The sequence below is a fragment of the Callithrix jacchus genome, chromosome 16, assembly GCF_049354715.1.
Source record: "Callithrix jacchus isolate 240 chromosome 16, calJac240_pri, whole genome shotgun sequence".
Taxonomy (NCBI): domain Eukaryota; kingdom Metazoa; phylum Chordata; class Mammalia; order Primates; family Cebidae; genus Callithrix; species Callithrix jacchus.
The window spans coordinates 64067993-64084669 of NC_133517.1; the positions used below are offsets into that span (position 1 = coordinate 64067993).

At 50.7% G+C, this 16677-nt stretch overlaps 1 protein-coding gene across 1 annotated transcript in view; it reads left to right on the forward strand.

The window, feature by feature from the left end:
* The first annotated feature begins 8662 nt into the window (after nt 1–8662).
* The window catches only part of NDRG1 (N-myc downstream regulated 1), a 60393-nt gene continuing 52378 nt past the window's right edge, over nt 8663–16677 (forward strand). The window contains exon 1 of the mRNA XM_002759215.6: nt 8663–8779. The gene's annotated coding sequence lies outside the window, so the exon portion shown is untranslated. The remainder of the gene's footprint in view (nt 8780–16677) is intronic.

A 16677-nucleotide genomic window follows, 5' to 3' on the forward strand; every position in this document is an offset into this window, starting at 1 on the left:
AGAATACCCTTGCAGAGGCGTTTATGTGTGTGTTAAGGCTGCAATGGCCTTTGTGAAAGGCTGTGCTTTTTGTAGTGTTTTGTGATAGTTTTTGCTATCAGGCATTTTTGCATGAGCACCTTGTCCTTATGGTCTTCCCACAATCCATTTATCCATTTTTTAAGGTTATTTATTTATTTATTTATTTATTTTTTTAGCACAATTGACTCTGTTTTGATTCTGACAATTTTCACAAAAGCCTGTTGGTTTCTCCTCTGCATCACCTTCCTGCCTTAAGAACAGGGCAGCCGTGCTTTGGTCTGTCTTGTAACCTGAAGGTAACATCAACTCTTCCATGCTGCAGTCCGTCATTCCCTGAGAGTATGTCTGATTTTCTACAGCAGGCAGGGTGAACAGTCTTCCCTGTGTTGCCTAGAAATGGGGGTGAATTTTCCCTCTCTTCTTGCATCTTGTCCTGGTGGGAGTCAAAATTACACATTGCTGGAATGCGGGCTTGGGTGAATGTTTCAGTCCCTTTCCAGAAAGAGGGAGCAACAGGCTCCTACAGAATCAGTGCTGTTGCTGAGTTGTGGGTTAGTAGGCTGCTAGTCAGTAATGAATCAAAGAACCATTTAGATTTAGCTTCAGAAAGCATTGCACGTGAAAAAAAACGAAAGGCTTCACATTTGTATTTCTAATTCTAATAACGTTGAGCAGGTTAATTTTTTGACCAAGGCAGAATGTACCTCCATGTCTAGCAAAGGAATGGCCACTTGAAATTTAATTATGAACAAAATATGCAAAGTCAGGTGTCATTTATCCTGCAACCAGGTTGGGGAATAGGTTGAATGATGGCTACAAAACCTTTTTGCAATCCTTAAGCCAAATCCCAGGTGATGGTGGCAGGGAATCATCAGTCAAGAGCCAGGAGGGAGATCCAGTGAGGCTAATTCTAACTTTTCTATCAGTAAAGACAATCATTTTCTCTCAGAAAGTCAGTGAGCCCCTCTATTAATAAGATAAATGCAGTCTTGGAGGCAGGTTAAAGCTTAGAAAATGCCAAAGAACGATCCTATCTTCTAAACCTCAATGAATGAGGCTAGCTTTAAGCCAATTGTCTGCATATTACACTGAAATCTACCTTCCTTCCTTCCTTCTTTCCTCCCTTCCTTCCTTCCATCCTTCCTTCCTTCCATCCTTCCTTCCTTCCTCCCTCCCTTTCTCTCTCCCTCCTTTTCCCCCTTTCTCACTTCTTCTCTTCATCCTCTCTTTTCCTTCTTTCTTCTGCTCCCTTTCTTTCTTCCATCTCTCTCTTCTTCTTTCCTCCTCTCTCCTTCCCTTTCCTTTGGTTAACAAAGATCCCTTCAGTCTTATCCATCCTATGTAAGGCGTTGTGTTTCCAAGACAGAGGAGCCATTGCGCCTCAGTGAGTTCCACCTGCAGAGGCAAAAGCAAAGGCACAAAGACGGGATGCCAGCTGGCCTGATGGAATGAGGAGGCAGGCAGGTTTGGCTGGAAGGTGCAGTTGGTAGTGATGGCAGTGGAGGCAGATGATCAGGTGATGCAAGAAATGTGGGCACAGTGTGAAGGGCCAGTGGCTTCAGAACCAGTGGCTGCCAAGCATAGAAGAAGGAATATCAAAGCTCCCCAAAAACTCTCCAAAAAATGTAAAAAAATTTTCAGAGATCTGCTTTCCTCAGAGATGAAGTCCCTAATTAATTGATCCAATCCAACCTGACAACCCTGTGATTTAATCTAGAAAGAACGTGTCAAAGAAAAAAGCCAAAACCAAGTAAGACTAACCGGGGTGATGCTGAGCTCTGGAGACAGAGGCCTGGTGATACCAGCCCTGGATCCTCCATCCTGAAGCCACCTCTCCTCTGGACCTTACTGCTGCATGAGGCCATAACTACTTCCTGCCCCCCTTTATTGCTGAAGACATTCAAAATTATATTGATGCCAGGAATACATTAAAAAGCTTTTTTTCTTTTTTTGAGATGGAGTCTCACTCTGTCACCCAGGTTGGAGTGCAGTAGTGCAATCTTGGCTCACTGCAAACACCACTTCCCAGGTTCAAGCAATTCTCCTGCCTTAGCCTCTCAAGTAGCCGGGATTATGGGCATGTGACACCAGCCCAGCTAATTTTTGTACTTCTTGTAGAGATGGGGTTTTGCCATGTTGGTCAGGCTGGTCTCAAACTCCTGACATCAAGTGTCCTGCCTGCCTTGGCCTCCCAAAGTGCTGGAATTACAGATGTGAGCCACTGCCCCTGGCTGAATTAAAGAGTTCTAACTAATAAAAAGAAAAATACACACTACTCAGGAGATCTGATGTTAAGATCATGCTCATCCATGAGAGCTTTTCCTGACCTTCCAGAGTAGTGAGATTCGTGGGTTACGTAGTCTTCACTTGCAACAATTGCAGTTATATAACCATGCCATTGTTTCCGTCTGATGTGGCTCTCATGAGGGTAGGGAACATGCTTTTTTGTTGTCTGTTTATTCTTAGTATCTTGCACAGTGCCTAGTGAGAGATAAATTCTCAACAAGTGTGTACTGAATTTTTAAAAAAGAATTTCAGTGGAGGGGAATGAGAGAGGTTTGCTGAGGAGCTGGTATTCTGCATGGGCCTTGGAGGGTGGTGGATCCGTCAGGATGGGCTATGCTAGGCTGCAGTAACAACCTCCCTCAGAATCTTAGCAGTGCATGGCAGCAGGTTTTCTTTCTTTCCTGTCTACTGTGACAAAATATTATAAAAGGAGCGGCTTATAAACAGCAGAAATTTATTTCTCATAGTTCTGAAGGCTGGGAAGTCCAAGATCAAGGCCCTGGCACATGGTGAGGGCCTGCTCTTCATAGACAGTCATCTTTTGACTATAATCTCACAAGGCAGGAGGGTAAAAGCATCTCTCTGGGGTCTCTTTGATAAGGGCACTGATGCCATCCAGGAGGGCTTCACCCTCATGACCTGATTCCCTCCCAGAGGCCCCACATCCTAACACCATCACATTGCGGGGGTGGCTTTCAATATGTGAATCTTTGGGGCGGTGGGGACACACCCATTCCTGCCTTTGCAACTGCCACATTACAAGTCCATTTTAGGTTAGTTGCAGGCTCTGCTTCATGTTTCCTTCCTCTAAGCTCCAGGGAATAGAACCTCCACCATTTGGTGTGTGGCTAGTCACAGTGGCAGTAGTCAGAAGAACAGCTGATGCACACGATGACTACGAAAGTTCTCACCCAGCAATGACACAGGTCACTTCCACTCACCATCCATTGACAGCACAAGTCACCAAGACATGCCTGACTTCAAGAAGGGAGGGGCAGGAAGAAGGGGAACAGAAATGGCTGGTGATTAACCCTGCTGTATTTCCGAAATGAATGAATGAGTGAAGTCACCATAGGTGAAGGGGGTGAAAGGCTCTCTAGGAGGAGAAAGCAGATTAATCAAAAGTTCAGAGATGTAGGTGACGATGAGTATTTTCAGGAAAAGCAGCGAGTGACTCTGGCTGGAGGAGGGTGTGGGGAGGCAGACACAAGCCTGGGCTCGTGGAAGGATATCCCTATTGCCACATCAGGGATGGCGTGGAGAACTTGGCAGGTAACATGAGCAATGAAAGGCTTAATGACAAAGGACCTATGATTTAGATTGGTCAAGATGACAGTGGAGCCGGTCATGTGATGAAGTGCATGGGAGGAGCAGAGAACAAAACGGAGCAGTGTTGGAGGGCTGCAGTCCCTAAGTGTGTCTCTCTGCAAATATGCTACAAATACTTGCTAAATCCATATCAGCCATGTATCGAGTTGAACTGTTTGTCTCCAAAAATTCATGTCCATGCAAAACTTCAGAAGAGCCGGGTGTGGTGGTACCTGTCTGTAGTACCAAGGTACCTGGAAGGCTGACATCAGAAGACCTTTTGAGCCCAGGAGTTGAAGGCCAGCCTGGGTAACATAGCAAGATTCCATCTCTAAGAGAACAAACAAATAAAAATTACCCTATTTGGAAATAGGGTGTTTGCAGATATAATTAGGTAGGTTAAGATGAGAGGGTACAGAGACATGAGAAGAGAATATGCTGACAGAGGCTGAGATTGAAGTGATGCTTGTATAAGCCGAGGAACAGCAGGGATTGCCAGTAACCAGCAGAAGCCAGGAAGGGGAAAGGGAGGATTCTTCCCTGAGACTTTAGAGGGAGCAGAGCCCTGTCCACATCTGGATTTTTTACTTCTAGCCTCCAGAACTGCAGGAGAATACAGGGCTGTTGTTTTACACCACCCAGGTTGTGATGATTTGTTACAACTGTCCTGGGAAATTCATCCAAGCCAGGGGTGAGTAGAATCGGATTTTCTAAGGGCCAAACAATACACAACTCTTCATTTACGTTCAAAGTAAAGGAGTCACTATATACCTGAATGTAGCCTAGCCTTTACCCTCATTTGGAATTGTTTTCCTTTCACAGTTTTTTTTTTTAATTGCATTGCTTACAACTTGATATTATAGGCCAAGCATGCTTGTAGAGAAATGGGATAATTTACTTTTACTTTGTTAAAAATCCCAGATGGCGGTCCCTCCGCCTGGGATCATGAAGCAGGTAGAATCCCCTTTCCCCTCCTAACAGAGTCCAAGCAGTAAGACTGAATAAGAGAGGGTGAGTTCAAAGAGAAACATTTGCATCTGCTCAGTTCTTCAACCAATATGTACTGAACTTCTCTAGGGTCAGGTGTGCAAGATGCCAGGAGGGATGAGATGAGATGATGATGATGATGATGAAGACAATGAGGATGATGACTAACACTTAAATGAGAGTTTCCTATGTGCCAGGGACAGTTCCAAGCACTTTACATATGTTATAGACATATATTTATCACAACGACCTTACATTGTTATGTGTATCTCATACATGAGGAGGCAGAGGCAGGAAATCAAATAACTTGCCCAAGAGCATAGAGCCTGCAAGTGGCTGAGATAAGAGACAAATAATTCTCCAAGAGAGGACAGTGGTGACTTGGGAATAGGGAAGTGGGAAAGAGGAGGGATAAAGGCTGTTGTTCTTCCTAACAAGTTTTGAAGACTTACTTGACCAGGTTCAATAGAAACTTGATAAACACTGCAAAGCTAAGGGAAGAGGAAATGAAGAAATGGGACTTTGGGGACAGCTGCCTGCTTTGAAAAGTTTAGGGAGGAAGGGGTGAGAGGAATTGGGTTGAGACATAGCAGGGGGATTTAGGATTAACAGGGGATTGGTTTAGGGTGGGTCATTGATTGCAGTGAATGTTTACTTGTTGATTAGTTTGATCCAGAAGAGAGGGAGAGATGGATACTGGAGGAGAGAGGGGGTCCTGAGGGAGCCCAGGACTGGAGCTGGGAAGATACTCACTTTTTAGGGACACGTTTTCATTTTGACAGACAGAAAAGACTATGGGTCTGCTGCAGTAGACCCTTAAATTGTGATGGAGGGCCTGATGGTTTCTCGCACTCATTTCCTCCATGCACAGAGAGGTGGAGTGATTTGCCCAGATACTACAGCTCATAAGTGGTGAAGGTGGAGTTGGGACCACAGCCCACTGGGTTCTTCCCCATAAATCCCTGCTGTCTCCTGGTCTCCCCTAAGCTCGAGTACCCACAAATTCCAAGAAAGACAGTTGCGAATAGGTGATTCCTATGGTCCTTTTTGGAACATTTAGTTAGAATATTCTAGTATAAAATCTCAGGTGTTGTTAAGTAGAAATTTCCAGCAGACATTAGTCCAGAAAATCCAATCTCATCCTGTGATGGATTTGCAGCACGTGCGCATTTACTAAGCAAATCTGATTCCACTGCTGACCAGTGAGAAAGAGGAATCACGTAAACAGTTCAGTGCAATTGCACCCACATTGATCTCTGAGAGCTTCTGCCGCCTCAGCTGGCTGGGGTGGGGGACGTAGAGGTGCATGCAGTTCCCAGGTCCCGGTGAGGGGCCCCTGCAGAGAGTAGGCGTCCTCTATGCTTTATGTGCATCCAGACCTGTACTAAAGTCAGTCTTTCTCCTGCGGCTTGATACTTAGCTAAACATGAGAAAACTTCATGTGGTAATCAGTGGAAGAAAACATCCTTTGCAAAATGTGTTGGGCTTACTGAGAGGGGGAGTGTGGAATCCAAATGGTGTCTTCCTCAAGATTTCTCCAAGGTGATGTGGACTCTGATTTCACTTGGAAAATTGTGTTCCACTGCTCTAATTCTTTTCTTTTCTTTTTTGAAAGAGGTCTCACTCTGTTGCCAGGCTGGAGTGCAATAGCGTGATCTCGGCTCACTGCAACCTCCACCTCCCAGGTTCAAGTGTTCTTCTGCCTCAGCCTCCTGAGTAGCTGAGATTACAGGCACTCACCACCACACCCAGCTGATTTTTGTATTTTTAGTAGAGATGTGGTTTCACTATGTTGTCCAGTCTGGTCTTGAACTCCTGACCCCGTGATCTGCCTGCCTTGCCCTCCCAAAGTGCTGGGATTACAGGCATGAGTCACCACGCCTGGCCCAGCAACTGCTCAAATGCTTGCCTCCCCTCTCTGCTCTTTCCTCCTCACTCCACTCTCCTTTCCCTGTCCTCTGATGTGTTCAATGCTAATGGCTTCCAGAAGGTTAGGCTTTCTGCACAAGCCCAGCCTCCCACCAGGCAACCCCCTCAGCATTTCAAGCTGCAAGTCTGGGCTGCTCTTTGTGCTCCATCCTGAGGACCCCCTCAAAGAGGCAGGCAAGGGCATCCCCTGGCAAAATGCCCTTATTCTTCCACACACTTGGAATTCCATTTGTTACTGAAGAAGTGGGCCCCCTTTGCTGCACTTTTGAACCTGACACTCCTTATCTTGACACTTCGCACTTTTGAGCTTGACACTCTTGTAGCTTTTGCAGATAAAAAAAAAAAAAAAGGTGCTCTCTCAAAAAAATCACCACAGTTGGGGAGCCCATGGAAAAATGGATAAGTGTAAGCTGGGTGAAAGCAAATAGGCACACAGACTGCTTGAAGGATCTTTAGACAACAGGATGGCTCCCAAAGATGCACAATGTTTGTTGTTGTTCATGATCATGTCCCCAGGGTCTAGAATGGTACCTGGGCATAGCAGGTCCTTAATATAGTTAGGGAATGAATGAGTTCAGCTCAACCATGCTGTATGGATGGAGAAACTGCGTCTTGAGGCTGTGCTATGCTATGCCGCATAGAAAAGGTCTTTGTCTTTTCAGTCCTTTCCCAGTGGTGGAGAACAGGACCCAGCTCATAAGACCAGCTCGATTCTGTCATTTGTGGAATGACAGAATAAGTAAGTGTCTGGGCCTAGGGGGGCAAATGGGAAGCAGAGAGGAAAGTCATGCCCCCTGCCTTGGGACAGCATAGGTTGACACAGAAACGAGGTTTACAATTCAGCAGGAAATGAGAGGGTGTGTGGTGTGCGTGTGTGTGTGTGTGTGTGTGTGTGTGTGGCGGGGGGTGGGGGGACAGCGAGGGTCATCTGAGCTTGCCCTAAGTCTGGTTTTGGGCACAGTGGCAAACTTAAGGCTGGGCAGGTGACCTGAGGACAAATGATGGTGCCAGCTGTCAGTCTTCCTTTATTCATAAAATCATGTTCCACCAGGCAGTGCTTCTCAACCTGGCTGCATGTTAGGAGCCACGTGGGTAGCTCTGTAAAAACCCCAATGCCCAGTTGGTTTGCACTCCCTGGGATTCTGATTAAACTGTCCCTCTCTCTTTCTCTTTTCTTTCTTTTTTTTTTTTGGCGGCTCCTCTGGGGCTTCTCATGTGCAGTAAGGGTTTAGAATTGCTGGTTCCTGTGGCCAAATGAGAACATGCAGGCAATAGTTACACACAAACAGGGCAGCAGAGCAGGACAGTGCTAAGGCTGGAAAGGGTGTGTCATGGAAGTTTAGGAAATCAGAAGAGGAAGGGGTTAGAATCCTCCCTTCTGGGCCTGGGGGCAGGAGAGAAGACCCAGCGGGCAAGGTCCAGCGAGTGTGCTTAGATCTGGGAAGATGAGGGGAAGGGGGGCGCTAGGCGGTGGGCGGCGGTGGGCAAGATGGACGAGATTCAACGGGAGCGAGGATTTCAGCGGAGAGCTTCGGCGACAAGGAAGGAGGGAGCTGGTCTGGCGAAAGCGAAGGCGGCTGCTGCGGGCAGGCAGCTGCATCCGGCTGGGGAACCGAGTGGGTGAGACCCGGAGGAAGTGCAGGGAGTCGCCCAGGGCGTGGCGCGACTAGACTCGGAGGAGAAACTGAGGCCGAGATGGGGCCCTCCGGCCTCACAGAGACACGAGGAAGTCCGCAGGCACACGCACGAGCACACACAGGAACACGCACGAGCACACACAGGAACACGCACGAGCACACATAGCAACACGCACGAGCACACAGTCCTCCTCCGGGCAGGGCACACGCGCCCGCACACAAGCCGAGGCCCCGGACTCGGAGGGGCAGCACAGCCGACCCACCACCCGGGCCCCGAGGCCCCTCCTGGCCGCACCCCTGCGAACGCTTGCGCAACAGGCGGCGGCTCCAGTGGGCGCAGGCAGAGCACGGCCCCAGCCCGGCCCGGCGCGCCCCGGAGGAGGGAGCGGGGAAGGGGTGTGTCCCGGCTGCGTGCGGGCCCGCGGGGTCTGGGCGGGGCGAGGCGCGGGGGCGGGGCCGCGGGCTTATAAAGTCGGCCTCCGCGGGACGTAAACAAACCTCGCCTGGTCTGCGTTCGCGCTGCGCTTCCTCGGCTCGCCTTCCGCCCTCGGCTCCCGCGGGCGACGCGCCGCCCGCCTCGGCACAGTCCTTTCCTTCCTCCCTCGCGTTAGGTAAGCCCACGCCCTCCTCTCCCGGGCGCGACGCGGAGCGGAAAGGGGCCGCCCGTGCAGTGCCGCTGGAGCCCAGGGACCGCCCTTTGTAGCCCCGCGGGCTCCAGGAGCGAGCGCCCCGGAGCAGCAAGTGCCGGGCCATCCTGGGGCGCGGCGTGAGGCGCCTTTGGGTGTCGGGACCGCTGAAAAGGGCGCTTCAATTAGGGAAAGGGAGGAAAAAAAGGCAGGTTCCCATTTATCTTCCCCCTCGCTGGGGATATGGGGTTGTGGGGTCGGGAAGGGGGCGACGAGACGGCCCGAAAACACCTGGATCGCGTTTCCTGGCGTCCTCTCGGAATCCCAGCTGGCGCCGCTGGCAGTAGTGCGCGCTGGACGTGGGTGCAGAAGGGACCGGGTGTGTGTGTGTCTGTGGGGAGACGGAGAGATTGCGCGCGAGTGTAGATGAGAGATTGGTAGCCGCGAGCGGCCCTGGCGAGGAGGCTGGAGAAGGGGGCGTGGGTGTGTCTGGCTCCTAGACTGGGTCCGGAATGGGTGTGGATCCGAGAGGCTGGTGGCACTTCAGTCCCGAGGTGCACACAGGGCGGTGTGGGTGTGCGTGTGAGTGTAAGAGTGTGTGGAGGAGAGGGTCTAGGGTGTGTCACAGCGCGACCCCTGAGCGGGGCAAAGTGTCTGCGAGTGCCCTTGGGCAGGGTGCGCCCCCGGGGTTGGCGCAGCGGCGGTAGCGTGGGAGACGTGGTCTGGGATAGAAGGGTCTCGGGGACACTTGGCAGCCCCAGAGCTGGCTGGAGCTAGGAGTGGCGTCATTTTCGCCTCCTCCCACCCTCCCCCACTTTCCTCCCCTCCCTTGCCTCCGGTACTGGCCGCTCCTGCCCTCCAGGGGGGAAAAACAGCTGGAATTACTCCGACGTTCCTGGGAGATCCGCCTCGGTCTCTGATTCAGCCTAGGGAGGAGATTCGGGCAGGGCATGGGGAATGCGGCTGGTTCTGGGGAAAACACGCTGTCGCATCTCTGTCAAATTAGTAGCTGGAGCTAGGATTTAGTGGGCTGGTTCCTTACTCCCACCCCTCCCCGGCTTCCCCTGCGGATGGTCCCTGCTGTCCCTGGGGGTCCTGAAGAGCACGCCTCTGTGGCTTGGAAGTGGGAGGTGCCCAGCAGCGGGTGGGGGAGTCAGGGCCCTTGGTTATTTTATGCCCACCCAAGAATAACCCTTGCTCACTACGCTGGGGCACTGAGCGTAGTGCCCCAGTTTGCTTGGTCCCTTAAAGCTACTGGGAAAGATCTAAGATTCAGAGATCAGCCCGTGGCCAGGCAGGAGGGTGGTAGACATCCTTATATTACCCATTAGCTGCACGGGACTTTCTCTTAAGCTTCCTCAAATGAACATATCTAAATAGGGCCCCTCTGTTCTTGCTACGGAAATGCAGTTTCAAGGCGATTTTTTCCATCTAGATTCTTCCTATATAGAAACTCTGGCGTTCTTACTGAGTTTCACAAATGTGATTTGAAATAAGCAAGGTGTGGAGAGGGCAAACCCCAGCGCCTGTCTTGGAGGGGCTGCCTTTTGGTGGGGAAGACACACAGCTGGAGGCGCAGACTGATTTTGTGTGGTGTGTGTGATGTCAGAGCCAGCCTCAGGCTGAGGCAGCGAAAGGTGGGGGATGAAGGAATGTGTGAGGGAGAAAGAGAGTTTTGGGGGTGTGATGGAAAATGGGAGGTTCCCCTGACCTGTGACTTGTGGCCGCCACAAGAATGTAACCTGCACCTTGGCGAGGAAGAGGATTTGCCTTTCTCACCCTGTAACCTGGCCCTGGCCCAGTGCCTGGCAGGTAGGAGTTGAAATATACACGTGGGATGAATTGGCTGGCTCTGTGCCTTCTGCGTGGTTGGTTCTCCTGTGAACCAACAGGTTGAGTCCCCGGCAAGACCTGGCATGGTGGAGGTATTGAGTTTGGCTTTTGAAGGACCCTGGAGTGTCTGGGTCTCTTCTCCTGAAGTTTTTTTTGGAGCAACAAGGTTTGGTCGTTTATGTGGAATAAAAAACTCATACAGGACCTAGTCCAACTTCTTCCCATTTTACAGCTGGAAAGTGAGATGCAGAGATGGGAGGAATGTACCCAGTCAGAGCTGAGCTGGAGCTGGAACTCTGTCTCCAGACCCCTTTGTGGGAGTCTCCTGGGTGGGACTGAAGGCAGTGGAGAGAGTTCCTGACAGGATTTTGCCTGCCTGCTATGGAGGGGCAAAAGGAAATTGCATCTTCACTGAGTTTCAGGTGAGGAAACTTTTGAGGCCAAAGAGGAAGAGTGGGATGATTTTTTTTTTTTTAAGTGTAAATGAGGTATTTTTGAGAGATTAACAAAACCAGCCTAAAGAGCAGGTGCTCAGAGGCTGCAGCCCACTGGGGCAGCCTTTGACTGCATGGGGCTGCCCACCTAGATGGAAGGCTGATCTCAACTGAGCTGGGGGTCCCCCCTAGGTACATTGAAACCGTTTGGCGTGAACTTGCCTCCACATGAACCTGGAGAAAGATGGCATTGTGTTTTTCTGATGAACCGAAGCTTCAGTTCTTCTTAGGACTCAACCCCAGAGAATCCTATTCTAGACGTGACTCGATGGCCCTGTCCTGAGAGAGAAAGCATGATGACTCAGCATCCAAGACTCGCAGGGTTCAGGTTGGACTCAGCCTGGATGGAAAGACGGGGAAGGACACGGCATCTCTCTCCCTCCAGAGCATTTGCTGTCTGTCTTCATCCACCTTCTTCCTTGCAAGAACGCTGCCTGGACCGTATTGCTCCATTAAGTGGATGAGGCAGCCGAGGCCAGGAGAGTTTAAGGATTTGCCTGTAGCCATGTGGCTCAGGGGCGAGAGCCAGATTTTGAACCCCGACAGTTGGACTTAAGAGCCTTTTTTTTTTATGACAATATGTTGGGGTGCCTGAAGAAATCAGGCTTGAATGAAAAGGCAATCAGGAGCTCCATGCCTCAGTTTCCTTCTGTAAAATGATAGTAACAGACATGCTGTCATCAGGATGTATAACTGCTCATCTATGTAAACTGAGACCAGCACTCAGCATGTGGAAAACAACGTGCAGGTGTTTGTAGTCGGTGACACGCACAGAAGACATTCTCAAGGCATCTTCTTGGCAAGCGGAGTCTGGGGCCCCTTGTCCTAAACCTACCCAAGGCTGTGAAGGTGCCTGCAAATGCTTGATCTAGGTTTTGCTTTTTGCTAAACTTATGTAGCCTGCATAATAGTGTCATGAGAACCTTGTCTGAAATGCACATTTTTGAGGCCCAGTCTCCTGCGATTCTGTCTCCATCAGGGATACGGTGTTGTTTCAAAGCTCCCTTGACTGGGTTGGGAGTGGGGAATCCCACAGGCAGCCAGAGTTGAGAACCTCTGCTCTGGAGAGACATGGGACAGAAGAAAGGAAGGCGTAGTCATACATTCTGTTCCTCCTAGGCTGCCCTGTTTCCTCAGGGCCTGGGAATTAGGGAGTGCTCAGTAAAGAGCTCTTGTCTCCTCCAGTGCCTTGGGGGCTCAATGCATCTAATTTAGGTAGAAGACGTTCTTTACACCACTTAGGTCGGAAAACTGAGGCTCAGGCAGATGACTCTACTGTCCAGAGTCCAAGGAGTGGGGTTCTAGCCAAGGAGAGCCTCCTGAGCCCTTTCTACATGCTAGCATTGCCCTTGGAGGCCGCCCACCACCTCTGGGCCTGCCTTTTGAGAATGAGCGTGGTTTCCTGGATCCACCCCAGGCTGCTGTTCCTGTCTCTCTGATGGCAGTGTGGTGGAAGGCCTGTGCATCCACTTGCTTTTTATCTTTCAACTTGGAGACAAAAAGGCAGGCTAGTTGGCGGTCTTGACTGAGAACTTGGCCCAGGCAGGTGAGGACACTGAGGCCTCACAGGAAGGCAGCTGCAGAAGTAGAGGGTCACAAATGGGTGCTGGCCTGGAGCCGAATTCTCAGGATGGGGACCATGTGGAAAGAAACTTGGGCCCCTCGGGTCGGGTGTCAGCTCTGGCGCTGCAGAATGGGAATGGAATACACGATCGGGGCCATAAGTAGGTCTCTTTTTGACCCAGATCTTTGACTTTCCCACCTAAGATTGTTTGCAGACCTGCCTGCCTGCCCCCTGCCTGCCTGCGCTCTTGTCTGACCTTTTGAGTCCAGCAGTTGTTCTTGCAACTGAGGTGGTAGAAGGTAAGACTTCTTAACAGTCCAGGGCCTTCAGTGCCGGGCCCAGCAGTTGAATCTTTCCTTTCTTTCAATCTGCAGGGACCTTTCTGCAGCTATACATTTTAAACCTGCATAGAGCTCTGTTTAAAGGGAGGTGGAGAGGGTCCCAGGTCTCCATCCTTTTCTCCTGTCTTCACCCTCAGCCCCACCCCCATGGAACCTAAGAAGGTTCTGAGTAACCCTCTTCAAATATGGATGTGAGAGGGCCATTTCAGAGGTGGGTCTGCGGCCTCTCTCGACTGGGAATGCTTACCACCTCTCCGTCCTCGTTTTTATTCACGGAACTCTCTTTCTTTGTCCAGAAAGGCCTCCATGGCTGTTCCCCACTGGAGGGGAGGCTGAGTTGGGTCCTTGCTTGGACCTGCCCATGTCCCCCATGAAACCTGGGTGCCTGTCCTGAGTAGGTATTGTGTTCGTGGTGGTGGAAAGGACGCCCCATTGATTAAGGAAGTAGCTTGGACCACCTTGCTACAAAAGATTGGAGGCCCGTTCCAGAGGGTGCAAGCTGCAAGACCGTTTTAGGGAAGGATCCTGTTAGTGTGGCCAGCATCCCATCTCGGGACAAAGGGTTCAGTATGAAGAATCCATTTCCTCGTCCTCTGCTAACACTGGCTCCATTTGTGTGATTTCCACAAATTATCTCAGACCGTCCAGCGCAGCTCAGGCCTGTCCCACAGATTCATAGAATAATCCTCTAAGGAGACCAGTGTCCTCCTTTGGACTTTCAGTTATTCGTCCCATCCCCTCAGACGGTCATCTTCTCTCTGCCAAACAAATTACTCAAGCTGCCAAAACTCCACTGAGAATCTCCAGGAGGATCTCGGGTGTATTGCAGAAAAGAGGTGGGCACTGATGAGATTCCCAGCATCCCCCTCTGCCTGCTGTTGTGTTTGGGACACTGGCTGACCTCCCTGGTGCTGTGCTCACGTCAGACACGCGGACGTTCAGTTTCGGCTCCAGCCCCTCCGTACCCACAGCCAGGGAGTGGAATGCAGCCTTGGCTTGTTTGAGAGGGAGCCTGTGGCGTTCACCTTCTTAGGGATCCCTTTTTCGTTCCTTGTTTATCACATACATCACTGACACCTCCTGGGTTTCAGGGTCCACTGCAAAGCATGGGGACCCTTGAGGATTTCCTAGTGTGGTTTTGTTCTCTGTGTGACATCTGCACTGTTTTCTTGATTTTGATTGCCCTGAAACATTTCCCTAACCTCTAAACCAGGGAAGGTCCAGTGAATTCACCCATATTCTTGGCTGAGTTGACAAGGTAAGAAAGACAGTGAGTGAAGACAGTCAACTTCCTCCCCCTCCCTAGAGACTTGAGTTTCAAAAGGTCCAGAAGACACCCAGTGAGCCCGTGAACTGCTTTGTAGCTTGACTTCAAAATCTCTTTTGGCAAAGAAATGACAAGGGAACGTATCCACAGTAAGGCAGGGCTATCCGGGACCTATCTCAACGTGGTTTTCCTTGAGGTTCGGGCAGAAATGGTGCTGTTCTTGGCAATTTTCTGGGGAAATTGCTATAGCAAACAGCAACAGCACACATTGATTTTTTGCCTCCTTTTAAAATCTGTTCTGTCAAGAGCCCAGTGTGCTGGAAAGAACACTGGCTTTCATATGGCTTCAAAACCAGGCATGTTATGGAGGGGTAGAATCTGGGCCAGTTGCTGATGGTGACAATCAATGCTACACTTGTCAGCGATCCCCCCAGGCCTCCTTTCTCTGCTTCACCAAAGGCCTCCAGGGGACTGTTGTCTGCCCTCCCCCGAGGGAGCGAGCACCACACCTGCAGCCACAACAAAACAGTGAGTTTTTCACCTTTCCCTCAGCAGGGAGGAGTCTAGGCTTGTGGCCTTTGGAAGTCATGTGGGCCTTTGTTTTTGTGCCTCAGGTTACCGGTCTGTGAACTGGGCATGATAATACCCAGACTCTCCCAAGGGAGCCTCCTTGAGGAGCCAGTGAAACAATGTGCTGAGTGAGCACTTTTCCCAAGCATTGAGTTGGCTGTCTTAGGAAGGTCCTGTGGGGGAGCTGAAAACAGGGAACTTTCTGGATGTTATGAAGGGGGATAAGTCCAAGACGCCAGTTTTGCCAAAAGCTCAAGCCTACTCATGGCGGCTCAGTGGCGACTGTGCAGGTGGAGGAGAGGCATGTGACTGCCCGGCTGATGTCCACACACCAGAAGCCTCATGGTCACGTGCAGCCCCCCCTCACAGCATTGCCCCTGGGTCATGGGCAGTGGTAAGGACAGTGGGCATATTTCAGACAATGCAGAGTTGCTATCAGTGTTCCCTTTAAGGTTGCTTTAACCTATGCCAGCTTGACGCTTGCTGACTTGGGGCACACATCTTAACCCCTTGGTGCCTCAGTTTCCCCATCTGTTAAATGTTGACATGCTGGCCCCTCTCTCCTAGGGTTTCTGTGAGGCTTATAGGAAATACAGGGTTCAGAGCCCAGTGAGTACTGCAGATACTCTACTGGTACTGTTTTTGCGGTGTGTCTGTAGAGTTTCATTGTTGCCTTCCTGTGGCTGCTCTTCTGGTGGGTGGAACCTGGAAATCCTGGGGCAGATCATGGACGTTGCTCTATTGGATAACCTTTCAGCCCCACCCTGTGGGAGTTCGGGGGGGCGCTCAGGAGAGTTTGCTCAAGAGGGTGTACAGATGGGTGGCTAGGCTCTAGTCTTACCAGACAGGAGTCTGAGGCTGGCAGAAGTGGGGGCTTGGTCCAAGGTGCAGGGCTAATCTGGCCAGAGCTGAGCCCAACAGGGCCTTGGTAAGACCTGTGGCTTTGGGAAGCACCTTCTTCCCTGCATTTCCATTTGTCTACAGGTTTGTTGTGGATAGCGTGATCTCCATGGACATACACTATGCCTACTTAACAGATGGAGAAACCAAGGCCCAGAGAGGAAGTGACTTGCTCAGAGTCATGGAACAGGAAGGTGGCAGGGTCCCCAGGCCCTGATTCCCAGGCCAGCACTCCTGCTGCCCTACTGAGGCTTTTGGGAAACACAGGCTCTATGTGTCCCCTCAGCCCCCCAGGGGCTGTTGAACAGTTCTCAAGTGACCTCAGATTACCCAAGATGCCTCTGCCAACTGCCCTCCCAGGCCCCAGGGTCATGGGTCACATTCTTTTCTTCCTCGAGCAGATCGTGACCTTGACTTTGCCTGGAACCTATGATCCAGCTCTCCACTGACTCTCCTGGGTCTGCTGGACCAGAAAGGTATTTGTGTAGCCCCTCTTGGGCCCTCGTTACTCATTGACAGTTCTGGTGGAGAGGAGGGCTCCAGTGGTGTGCATTGGGACTGATAGCCAGAAACCCCAGTGGCATTTGCTGGACGTCTTCCACATGTTCCTCTCCTTGCTGAGACTCTGTCTGGGACTGAACCCCAGGCTGTGTCCTCACAGATGTCCTGGCATCTCCAAGTCAACCCTGAAAAGAAAGTACGCTGATGAATGAAGCAGCTGTGTGCCAGGTTCTACGTGCCATTCTTGAACTTAAGCCCCACTCTTAATCGTTGCCCATTTGACAGACCAGTAAACTGACACAAAGAGGTTAGGTAGCCCAGTCATGGTGGCACATGCCTGTGATCTCAGCTACTCAGGAGGCCGAAGTAGGAGGATTATTTGAGCCCAGGAGATTGAGACCAGTCTGGGAACC